The sequence below is a fragment of the Cynocephalus volans genome, chromosome 3 (genome assembly GCF_027409185.1).
Source record: "Cynocephalus volans isolate mCynVol1 chromosome 3, mCynVol1.pri, whole genome shotgun sequence".
Lineage (NCBI taxonomy): Eukaryota > Metazoa > Chordata > Mammalia > Dermoptera > Cynocephalidae > Cynocephalus > Cynocephalus volans.
Genome location: NC_084462.1, coordinates 148811855 through 148824804, shown reverse-complemented (window position 1 = coordinate 148824804; position 12950 = coordinate 148811855). Strand labels below are relative to the sequence as shown.

General features: G+C 34.4%; 1 protein-coding gene across 4 annotated transcripts in view; it reads right to left on the bottom strand.

The window, feature by feature from the left end:
- GPHN (gephyrin) overlaps positions 1 to 12950 on the bottom strand; it is a 562178-nt gene that overhangs the window by 106481 nt on the left and 442747 nt on the right. The gene's annotated exons all lie outside the window — the stretch shown is intronic.

Below are 12950 nucleotides of genomic sequence, written 5' to 3'. Positions count from 1 at the left end.
GCCGGTCACGAAAAAATGACAAAAAAAAAAAAAATGGTTAAAATGGTAAATTTTATGTTATATATATGTTTTCACCACTAGCACCAATGAAAAAGCTCAAAGAACTGTTTGTTGGCCATAAACATTAAGAGCACATAGTCATTTTTCCACTCTAAGTCCTTGCCAGTACCTCCAAAGAAACAGTTCATGCTTCATCCAAGAAGGCAGAGTCTGAACACTTAGCATGCCAAGTTTGAAAGACTACTGATAACAGAAAGCTGTAAATCTCAGAGTGGCTTAAAATGTAAATGAATCAATGAACATAATGCTCTGAGGACAGAAATAATGATTATCTTCTTGTTTGTAAGATTTGTACAAATGAAAGTGGAAGGAAGTTGACTAAGGTCTCACCGACAGTCAATTTAGAGAAAAGAATATCAGTTGACTTGGTTTCTTTCTCTAACGCCTGAGAAATTTCTTACTATGCAATTTCATTCTAAAGGGTTCCTATGGTATAGAATCTATGTGATCATAATTTGATAACATTTGATTCTGGAAACCAATAAAAACTTTGTTCTGGCAGTTTGCAATAATAATTACTCCCATCGTAACATATACATAAACACTAAGAAATAGCCCTCAAATTTCTGAGGAGGCTCAAATAATAACTTTGGAGTGAGAAAAATGTATGTATGACAAGGAATAAAATGGAGTTATTTAAATGCTACAATCTACCCAAACTTCATTAGGCTACAAAATAATAAACATATCCTATTATAAGAATTCTGCAACGCTACCTTAAGACTCCTTTAGTAAAACGTGGGAAATGTTTATACTGACGTTTAGCTTTATCTATCACAAATGTCTGGTTTCTGATACAAAGTATGAGAGATCGGCATTTTAGACAAAAGAAACAGGATCAAGGGAATTTGAACCTAATCTTATGAAAATGGGAATCCAATGAGGGATTTTTAAACAGACTAATGACTTCAAGTTACATTACCAGAAGAGTTTAAGCCTCTTGAAAGATAACGAGATCTGTCTTTTGTGAACCTTTCTTGTGACAAGATAGAGAATGGTTTGTAGGGACTGCATTTACTCTTAATATTCTCATAACATTTGTAACCATCTGTTATTATACAGTTTTCACATTGTATTGTGGTTGTTTGTGAAACTGTTTTGTTTTCTTCATTAGGCTGTGAGTTCCCTGGTGTCACAGCATATATGAAGGGTTTTCAAAAAGTACATAGAAAGATTTGTATTATCTTTTAATTCTATTTTTCCACAAACTTTTGAAGTACCCTTGTATTACTCATCTTTGTATCCCCAAACACCATGCACAGTGTTTGGTATGTCAAAGGCACTCAATAAATAATTGTTGAATGACTGAGTCAATGAATGAGTGTACTAATGATAATGACTAAGGAGAAAAGATAAAGTAGAGAAAAAGGTCATGTTTATCAAACGCAATCAATTTCAACCAAAGAGGACATAAAATGGAGAAGGATATCTTGCTAACCTCTATTCTCATTATTCCTCATCTGGACTCCTCTCCTTTAGCCACGTCATTTTTCATATAATGCTTGCTCATCTCCACGTGTATGGTCATGACTTCCCTAAACTCAAACTATCATTTTCTTTTTTTTTTTGCCATGATCTATTTCAAGACTTCATTGAAGACAGTAAGTTCTCTTTGATTATTGCCACTCTGGATACTACTTATGCATATATTTTTGTCAGCTATATATCCAATTTGTAATACACCAATTAGCAACTATTTGCAAAATTGATGTGTAAGAGTTCCCAAGTTAGTGTTTGTGAGCAAGTATGTATTTGGTTTCTCAAGCTTCTGAAGAAAGAGAACTGTACTTTGTATTTCCTTTGTGGCTACTCAAATACAGATCACACTCAAAATGCCTTCAACTAGCTTGGACTTCCGGAGGAGTCCTCACTGTTATTTAAATTCAGTTCTTCTTAAAAGGCAAGGACAAAGCTGAAAGAAATGAAAATATATGTCTACATGAAAACTCGGACATAAACATCCATAGCAGAATTATTCATAATAGCCAAAAGATGTAAACAACCTAAATGTCCATCAACTTATGAATAAACAAACAAAATTTGGTATATTCATACAATAAAATATTACATAGCCATAAAAAAGGAATGAGGTACTACTGAAAACTACAAAACATTGCTGAAAGAAATTAAAGAAGATACAAATAAAAGGAAAGATATCCCATGTTCTTGGGTTGGAAGACTTCATACTGTTAATGTCCTAACCACCCAAAGTGATCTATAGATTTGGTGCAATCCCTATCAAAATCCCAGTGGCATTATTTATGGAAATAGAAAAACTCATTCTAAAATTCATACAAAATCTCAAGGGAACCTGCATAGCCAAAACAGTTTTTTTTAAAAAAGAACAAAGTTGGAGGACTCACACTTCCTCATTTTAAAATGTTACTAAGCTATAGTAATCAAAACAGTGTGGTACTAGCATAAAGAAAGACATATAGACAAATAGAATAGAATAGAGAGCCCAGAAATAAACCCTTGCATATATGGTCATATGATCTTTGACAAGAGTGCTAACACCACTAAATGGGAAAAGGACAGTATCTTCAACAAATATTGCTGGAGAAAGGACAGTCTCTCTAACAAATGTTGGGAAAAGTGAATACCCACATGCAAAAGAATGAAGTTGGACTCATATGATATACAATAATTAACTCAAAATGGATTAATGACCTAATCATGAGACCTAAAACTATAAAACTCCTAGAAGAAAACAATAGAAAGAGTTCATGACATTCGACTTGGGTATGACACCAAAAGCACAGGTAACTAAAAGAAAAATAGACGGGACTAAATCAACTTGAATATTTTGTGCATGCTATAACTTGGATGAACCTTGAAAACGTTACACTATGTGGAAGAAGCCAGTCATAAAAGACCACGTATTATGTGATCCAATTTATATGAAATGTCCAAAATAGGCAAATGTATAGAGATAAAAAGTAGATTAGTGGTAGTTTAGGGCTGAATGTGGGGATCTGGGGATAGGAAGATGATAGCTAAAAGGGATGGGGATTCTTTTTGAGGTGATGAAAATGTTTTAAAATTAACTGTGTTGATGGCTGCACATATCTGAGAATGTACTAAAAACCCTTGAGTTATATTAAATGAGTGAATTGTATGCTATAGAAAAATAAAGTTTTTTTTTTAAAGGGCAAGGATAAGAATTTATTTTTAAAAAGAGTATATCTCTCATCTCAACATATTTGTAGCACACATATGCCACCTTTACAGACCTTCTTCAAATACCATAGAAGAAAAATAAAATATTTCATCTGTAAAGAAAAAACTGCTTCATACTTGGTTAAGATTATTCATATAAATTTAACAATATATATAACTGGCCACCTTTTTATGTTGAACTTATGCTAAATATACAGGTTGCTATCTTTAAGATAAATTAGATCCCTATTGGATCAGTCTTGCTTTTGGAGTTGGTACCAAGTTAACTCACCAATAGAGCTTAAGCCTGTTCAAAGAGAAAAAGCATGCATTACCTCAAGTTTTGGTCTAAAAGCCTAAGGGAAGGGGAAAAAATTTTGGAGGAAAATATGCAATTGAGGAAAGGTAAGGAATGGTAAAGGCTCCCAGTTGGTAGCAGATACAAAATAATTGAAGGAATAAATGTCAGATATACTTCTGCACCCACATCTCTCAGTAGAGTTTAGGACTAAACAATTGGATAGCTCTTCCAAGCAGTCAATATTGGACTTCATTCAATGTCTAGCCAGATGATCCATTTGGAAGTGTAGACAGCATATAGTTGTGCTGCAAATTATTTCACCACATGGGACAGTCTCTCTTGTATACACATAGATACTTATACAGATGTTCAATGAAATTTTCCTTTTGTCCATAGGTGAAGCGTTAAGTATTAGTGCTGAATAAACTTTGAGCATGTTATTTTAGAAAGGTAGCCTCAGCCTGAAAACTTAAATGGGAACCAGGCAGCAGTAACTTCTCATCTGACTATGACTGTTTTAAGCTTAGTATTTGATAGAAAAACATCAGTGAACGCTGAAGAAGTAGGAGCCAAAGGAGTTAAAGATATGACAGGAAAACGTGAGCAAAATTGCTTTTTCCCAGTTGCCCCATTCCAATGAGAGCCCTATTTATAATAAGCAAAAAATAGTTTTCCCATTATGTTATTAATATAACTAATATGCTTGCTTAGGAACATTCAGTGGTGGAAGTTTGCAGCTCTTCACACAGACTGCAGCAAGCATTTCATTTTGTTGAAGGTCAGGCTGTGTGCCAAGAAGCTATGGTCCTGCTTTCAGAATTTGAGGAGACAATGTCCATTCTATTCTACTTTCTTCCATACACTGTATTCCACAAGGTCTACAAAATAGTGTGCTCAATTTGATGAAGATAAGATAATACAATAGAGATGCATATTTCTAGTTTTTGTAGAGTGTCAGAAATCTTAAAGGCAGGGCTATGTATCATAGGGGACCCTGGGCCATATATACAATTAAATAATCTCTAGATGTTGATGAGAAGAAAGGACTGGAAAAGACTGGTTACACTGTTTTGTGAGGTACTTATTTGTGCTGCAAGAGGACAGTGGCAGAGTGGTGGATCAAAACGCATAGTCTTTTTATGTTGTCAGCAGGACACTCATACAAGATTCAGCTTCCCATGTGGTAACAGTGATTAAGGAATTCCCTACTAGCTAGAGTATTAGCATTCTAAAACTGAGATGACTGGCCTGAAAAATATCTTCAAAAAGAGTCTTTACAGATTCAAATGGCTGACAATGGACATATATATGAAGAAAATCAAGATGGGAACTATTTCTAAAGTTAAGTATGACTGTGAATATTGAACTAAAATGTATTCTAACAAGGGTAAAAGTTAAATATTTGTTTGGTCAGGAATCTATTCTGGTTCAGATAATACTCTTCTCTTGCTGTCTAAGTTAAGATTTTTAGAAGAATGGAGTGGCTTTTGAATGTAAGAGTGAAATGCATCCTAATTTCTCAAAGTTGCTAATCAAAATGATTCCACAGTTGTAAAGCTCCCTGTGTAGTTAGCTCTAAGAAAGCTTCGGAGGAAGTCAAAAGAGAGCTCTAAGTTCAGTGGTCAAGGAAATTGATTCCTTGTCCTCACTTTGGCTAACCAAGATACTGTCATCTGTATGAATCAGGAGTGTAGGAAGAGTGTGATAGGTTACAGAATACTGAAAGGGAAAGATACTAAGACTTCCAACTATAAAACATGGGTATAAGTCTGTTGGCTATTAATTATAAGTTCCTCAAAAGTTTACTATGTTCCATTGTAACAGCATTAATACTGGAACATAAAAAACCACCATTTTACCTAATTTATGTGAAAGATCTTTTTTACCTAACAGCTATTCACTGTGCTTAACAAAACAGTTGAGAAGGCAGTCTTGATACATGTACGTACTCTGGCCAGATGATCATTGGTAGAAATAGTATTAGGTAAGGCGACAGGTTAAGAGGGCTACTAGGAAAGTTCGCGAAGCATATACAGATTTGAGTCTTTATATCATTTAAAAAAACTTTCTGTAATGAAGTATAACATACTTAAAGAAAAGCTTCATTACTTTACCAGCCACTAAAATAAACATTTAACATGGTAGATGCTCTCAAGCCTATCCCAATATAATTTATTCCCCATATCTTCATTTGAAAGACTAACTAGACAAAATTTTGGTGCATTATGGGTCTTACTTATGTATTACAGACTTTACATATGTATAAACTGAGAAAGGATGAATGATTTAGGGGTGAAGATCTCCTTTGGTGAAAATAGTACATTAATTAATGTATAGTTATTCCAGAAGTCATGTTTGTGAAATGATACAATAAAATTCCTATGCTTATAAAATACAAAGCTTGTTCAAAGTACTATTGTTTTGTGCATTTGTATTTTCCCATCTAAGTATATTCATTACCTGCCAATGTGATGAGTAAGGGAAAGCATAACAGCTCTGATGCCATAAAACAAAACAAGCTTTATGCAAGCTTATAGAATTTGGAATAAATACAAATGTAATGATTACCAGAAATGAATAAGTCATAATTTAGCAATATAAAAAGATGCAATGGAAGTGGTAATGAATTAGTTCTTAAGTTGGGTTAGGATGCTTACTTTATTGCCACGACTTACATATGTGTTACATATATTCACTTCTATGCGCTAAATATTAAGCTTTTATAATAATAGCTGTGTAACTATAAAAAGCATTTAATTTCATTAAAATGAAAGATGTATTTTTTAGGGGAAATAATAGTTTTAAAAATATCTAACACTCTCCCAAGTGAGCCACGGACCGGCCCTAATATAAGAGTTTAAACCACAAAACACTTAGAAGAAAACATAAGGGAAAATCTCTATGATAGTGGATTTGGCAATAGATTCCTAGATATGACATCAAAAACATAAGCAATGAAAGAAAAAATAAATATACTGGAATTTATCAAAATTTAAATTTAAAGGGCCAGCTCATGACTCACTTGGGGGAGTGTGGTGCTGGTGACACCAAGGCCACGGGCTCGGATCCCTGTATGGGGATGGCCGGTTGGCTCACTTGGGAGGTCGTGGTGCTGACAACACCAAGTCAAGGGTTAGGATCCCCTTACCTGTCATCTTTTAAAAAAAAAATTTAAATTTAAAACTTTTTTGGGTTTTTTTTTTTTTTTTTGGTGGCTGTTCAGTGCAGGGATTGAATCCTGGACTTTGGTGTTATCAGCACCACACTCTAACCACCTGATCCAGCAATCCCACTAATGGGTATATATCTGAAGGAAAGGAAATCAGAATGTTAAGAGATATTTACACTTCCATGTTTACTGCAGCACTATTCACAATAGCCAGTATATGGAGTCAACCTAAGTGTTCATCAGTTGATGAATGGATAAAGAAAATGTGGTATATATACACAATGGAATATTATACAGCCATAAAAAATAATGAAATCCTATTACTTGCGGCAACATGGATGACCCTGGAGGGTATTATGTTAAGTGAAATAAGCCAGGCACAGAAAGACAAATACCACATGTTCTCATTTATCTGTGGGAGCTAAAAAAGTGATCACATAGAAGTAAAGAGTAGAATTGTGGTTACCAGAGGCCAGAAAGGGTAGGGAAGAGGGGGAGATAGGAAGAGGTTAGTTAATGGGTATAAAATTGCAGTTACATAGGAGAAATAAGTTCCATAGCACAGTAGGTGACTATAGTTAACAATAATTTATTGTATATTTCAAAATAGCTAGAAGAGAGGATTTTGAATGTTCCCAACACAAAGAAATGATAAATGTTTGAGGTAATGGATATGCCAATTACCCTGATTTGATCATTACACATAGTATCCATATATCAAAAGGTCACTTGTAGCCCATAAATATGTACAACTATGTGTTCATTAAAAAATTAAATAAAGCATCTGTTACACACACACAAAAATAAAAAAAAAATAAAAATATCTAAAATGTCACTGAATTCTCAGAAAATACATTAACCTAGAGCAAGTACTCACTCCTTTCCGTACTCAGTACTTAATAATGGAAACCTTGCCACACCCAGGTCAAATGAATAGGGTGTCACTGACAAATAGGTAGCAATTATGTACAAGGGGTGAATTTGTTGGTCAGAATTTGGTGCAAATAAACAAAATGTTGATTCTGGAGTTTGAATAATTTAAAGTCTTCTTTAATGGTAATCTCTCAATCACTGTCCTATAAACTGTTATATGCTCCACAGGAAAAAAAGTACTTCCTTATAATTTCTGTAAATTTGAACCATGTATCCTAGTATTCTAAAAGTAATTCCTATCTTTTCCAACACTGATTGTCCTATTACTTTACTGATTGGATATTACCAAGGCTGTAATTAAAAGAAAAAAAAAAAAAGAAAAAAGAAAAGGTTAATTTATCAGAAATATTTTGTAAAAAGAAAAAAAATTAAAATGTATTATAAAACACAGCTCCTAGATGAGATTTAAGAAGAAATACATACCAATATACCAACTATGATATTGACTTTGAAGAAATACTGGTGGCTTATTTCCACATTACTAATATCAAGTAAGGAAATTAGTAAGGTATTATAGTCACAGAGTAGCAATAGTATCACCAAATTATTCAGTGTTATATCCAAATGACAAGACAAAATGTTAATAGTTAATATTTTTTTAGGAAGTTAATCGAGGAGATTGGGATTCTGCAGAAAAAGAGTTTATAGATAAAGTAACAAGATTTAAAAACATATTTAATAAATTCTTTTTGGAAAATTGAGTTAGAACTTTAAAAATTATTGCAAATCTATTCCATTCTTATACACATTCGGACACATTACAAAGAATATTGTTGATTATAATAGAACATGTCTCTGATTTTCTTATGCTTTTGTCTCACAATTAAATACGAAGAAGATTTGGATTTCCCTGGCACTCAGCCCATGCTGCTTGGGGTGAGCTAACAGTTTGCCAGGAGTTGCAAAGTCTTTACTTAGGAAAACAGTCAAAAAAGTAACCACTGAATGCTCTAATGGGAAAGTCAATCAATTCAAACTTAAAAAGCTATTACCAAGTTTTCATTTTTGTTAATTCTCTTGCTGGTACTGGTAAATCCTTTATTGCCACTTAAGCGTGTTTCTTTTCACTGGCACTAATTTTCATAATTCTACCAATATAATTGTTAGGATGGGCAGGAATTAGTTATTACTTCTAAAAATCTGGGACCCTTCTCAGACATTTTCATCAGTGCAGAAATAAGGTATTTTGATGCTATTCTTTCCTAGAAAATTTTGATCTTTTTTCCATTTTAACAGAAATATTTTTTTCCATTGCTTGTACTCTGAATCCTAACTTAATCCTATTAATATACACTACAGTACTTCAAAATAGACACTAAATAAAAAGATTGCTAAATAAACTATACCAAATAAATAAGACATGTATATTGAAAATGTGAAACATAATGAGGTACCCAAAAAGAATAAAAAAAACTAATTATACTTAAAGATTATCTTGTTTTAGCCATAGATATATTCAATAAAAGCCGTATAAATTATTTTTTTAAAAAGTCCTATTGAAAATTAATTCCCCCTTACTTTTTTGATGAAGTATAAATTATTTTCTATCAAAATTGCTTAGAGATACATTTATAATATGGTTTATTGTTAAAGAAGAGAAGATATATATGGAAATATATAATGGTATGAATGGAATGAAGTATGAAAAGGTTAGGATTAGTCTACCTGGTTGTGACACAGGGCAATTAAGTCAAGGTTAGAGGCCTGATTCCTATGTGAATAAGTTAATTTTACTCAGTTATATAACTAAAAAAATAATCTCCTTACACAAGAGGACTTAGTGAGTACTGTGGTAAAAGTACATATTGTGGTACCCACTGGGGGAAAAAAACCATCTGAAAGCACATATACAGAGAGCTAATTGGGAATATAATAAAATTTGGATATGAAGAATATTATGATTACTTATAAGTTGTGATTATTCATACAACCATATCACAAATGTATATATATAGAGAGGGGTTTAATGAGATATTCATATTTGAAGAAGGAAGGGAGAAGTACAAAGATTATGATGTAATAAGACGCAGAAAGAGAAGGATCTAATAAGAGGTGCATATTTTATAGGTGTAATGAAGTTCATGGACTAAAAAGTCTAAAGTGATAAGAATACCTGAAGGAAATTATGAATGAATTCAATTGGCCACATTCATAGTAAAATGGAAAAATATACAGAAAATGATGGCACAGATTAATATTCCAGGAGATATTTGCAAGTAGATAGGATCATTCTAGTTGAAGAGATTACTGGACCAGAGGTAGAAACTGGAGGCAGTAATTTGAATAATAAAAATATATGCTTTCATTTGAAATATTTAAATAACTATTTCAGTTCTTTCCTTCAATTTTGTAAAAATCAACCAGAGGTAAATAGAAAAACAATGAAAACTGCTGTTTAATTAAGTTTTCTAATGAGAGAGGGAGCACATGCTTGAATGACTGGGTAGGTGGAATGTAAAGCTGATTACATGAAAATGTATACTGGATCCAGAGATTGTTAATGTGAACCACCAAATGGAGCTGAGCCAAGGAATTCTAGCTTTGATTCTCTGTAATCTACAAGAGAATATCCTGGAGCTATGATCTTAGAATCCCCATGTAGGGAGAATGGAGAGAAGTAAACCAGTTACTAAATTCCAAATACAGCAGCTTAGTGGAAGCTAGATAATTTATATATGTTATCTCCTTTAACAGTATTCCACAATAGCCCTTGTTGGGGAAAACAGAATAGTTTAGACAGGGCCCTCGCCTCGTGTCCAGTTGGGTGTGGTTCAGCATCCTTTGTAAGCAAATTGTGTGTGTGTGTGTGTGTGTGTGTGTGGAGTTAGTGCACATGCATGCCAATTTAACTTTTCAGTTTTGTTGCTATTCGCGTGTTCTTTAGAGAGAGAGAGAGAGAGAGAGAGAGAGAGAGAGGGAGGGAAGGAGGGGGGAGGGGGGAGGGGGAGGAGGAGAGAGAGAGAGAGAGAGAGAGATAGTTTTAGTGAAGCAGGCTGGTGGGTATCTGCCTTGGGCATCGCCCGGCACAGCCATGCTTTCCAACCTATGGCTCCAAGGACCTTTTGGCCAGTTACCTAGCTCATAGACCTGTGTGTAAGGGGTCTGGTGACCCAGCCTGGCATATGAAGGGTTGTGACCTAGTCTGTGAACGGGCTTGAGGGGTCTGGGAGCTCCAGACCCAGCCCAAGCTCAACAATTGGCCCAGTTGGTGCAGGATTACCAACAGGTAAAAGAGCCTGACAACTGGTGTGGTAACCTAGCTTTACAATTGGCGTCATGAACAGGATTAAGAGCTAGACAATTGGCGCTGTGAGGATTCCAGGCCTTAGCCTAGCCAGACAGCCCTGTATTGGGTAGATATTATTTCCATTTTGCATAGGAGGGAGATAAGACTCAGAAAGGTTATGTAGCTTGTCCAAGCTCACTCAGCAAGTAAAAGGTAGAACAAAATAAAGTGTCTGATGGCAAAGCTCCTTCTAGTGTACTTTAATTCCTTTTCCCTATTCTCTGACAGCCCCTGAAACATCAGGAGGAGTTAATAAATTCCAAGCATGACTTGTGAACAATGTTGGTGAAGACTTCCTACTGCTCAGAATCAGGAGCTTCTGAATTTCTTCTAGAGAGCAGGGAATCTCTGCTTCTGACAGCTGCCTATCTTCAGGCAGCTAACTAGCTAGAAGTGAGAGACAGGAACACGTGCCTCTGTGCTATGGTCAGTATTTTAAAAGAGATACTTCACTGCTTCAAACTGAGCTCCAACAGTAAAGTTTAAAGGTTCTTTGACAATAAATGCTCAAGCCTTTTGCAGAAAACAACCTATCAGGTCAGAGATGCTGAAGTCTTTGATTATGTAATCTTAAATAAGAAAGCTCAGAGCTTGTAATCTAAAATAAAGTTTACAAAATATTGAAAGCTCATAGTTTTTCCACTGCTAACTGAAAAAGATTGAGAATTTCAGGGAACGGTGCCAGAATATTTTAATCTGCCATATAGTAGCTAGTACCATACAAGTGTGAAGTTGTAATTTATTCGTGTCATGCATTTTACCAATGATAAATGGTTGTCTTACAGATATTATTATCCATTGTTATGCTAGGTATGCCTCTCCTAAGAAACCAAAAGAAAGCTATTTATACTAGAGGAGAACTTGCTCCTAAAAAGCCTTGCTTGCAGATAGGAGCTGAAAATAGATACGCTAAGTACAGATCAGAGACAATAGAAAATTCATCATTAGCAAAAACAGATAAATGAAGAAAGAAAGAAACAAAAAACACTTTACAGTGCATGCACATCTAGGCACTTGCCTTAGAAGAATAATTTTCATATTGATTTGAGATGCAGTGTGCTATAGTGAAAGGAACATCAGCCTGGCAGTTAAGACTCCTGGGTTCCAGTTGTTTTAATCATAAACATTTGTCTAACTTTAAGAACATTATTGCAGTTCTTTAGTTCCCTTGTCTTTAATATAAGAAAGACTACTTGATCTCTAAGTTACCCTCTTACTATTCACATTTGAAGTATTTCATGTACCATACTTTGAAATTCCTTCATAGATTTACCCTATATCTATAACCTTCACAGCAATCACTTTCAGCATTTCTGTACGTATTATATCCTTAGTTTTCTGGGATTACTGTTGAACCTTCTCAGAGATAAGAGAGAATAAGTGGTAAGAAACATCATGTCAGGTTTACAGAGAACCAAGTTCTGATGATGAGATAAGAGAATAAACTGAAAAAAATTAGGAGAAATTAGATTACAGAAGTCCTTATATGACACGTCAAGGAGTTTGGATTTTTATCTTGAGGTTATGGGGAGGACTACTGAAGAGCTGTATGTAGGGAGTGTTAATAACAAATTTGCCATTTGAACAGATTCCTTTTCATCAAATTGGAGGATTGATTGGGAGGATATTGACTGGGGGAGGGGAGCCTGTTACAATAATACAGGGAGTTAAAAATAGAGACCTAAAGTAAAACAATAGCAATAGCAGTGGAGATGGAGAACAAAGGATGGATTCAACAGGATATAGAAGAAACAAGTATTATAGAGGCAGAAAAAATAAGTTTAGTACTTGTCATATGAAATTTACTAGCAGCAGATATGTAATACATTTGGAATATGAGTTTGGAGCTCAGGCAAGTTCTGGGCAGTGATACAGATTTAAAAATCACTTTACAGGTGGTAATTGAAACCACTGGCATGCATGAGGTCATCTGAACTGAATGTACAAGATGTGAAAAGGGCCAAAGAAAAAAACTCTAAAGAAAGTTTAATTCAAGGAATTGACAAAGGAAGGCAAACCTACTAAAGAGCCAGTAAAGGAGA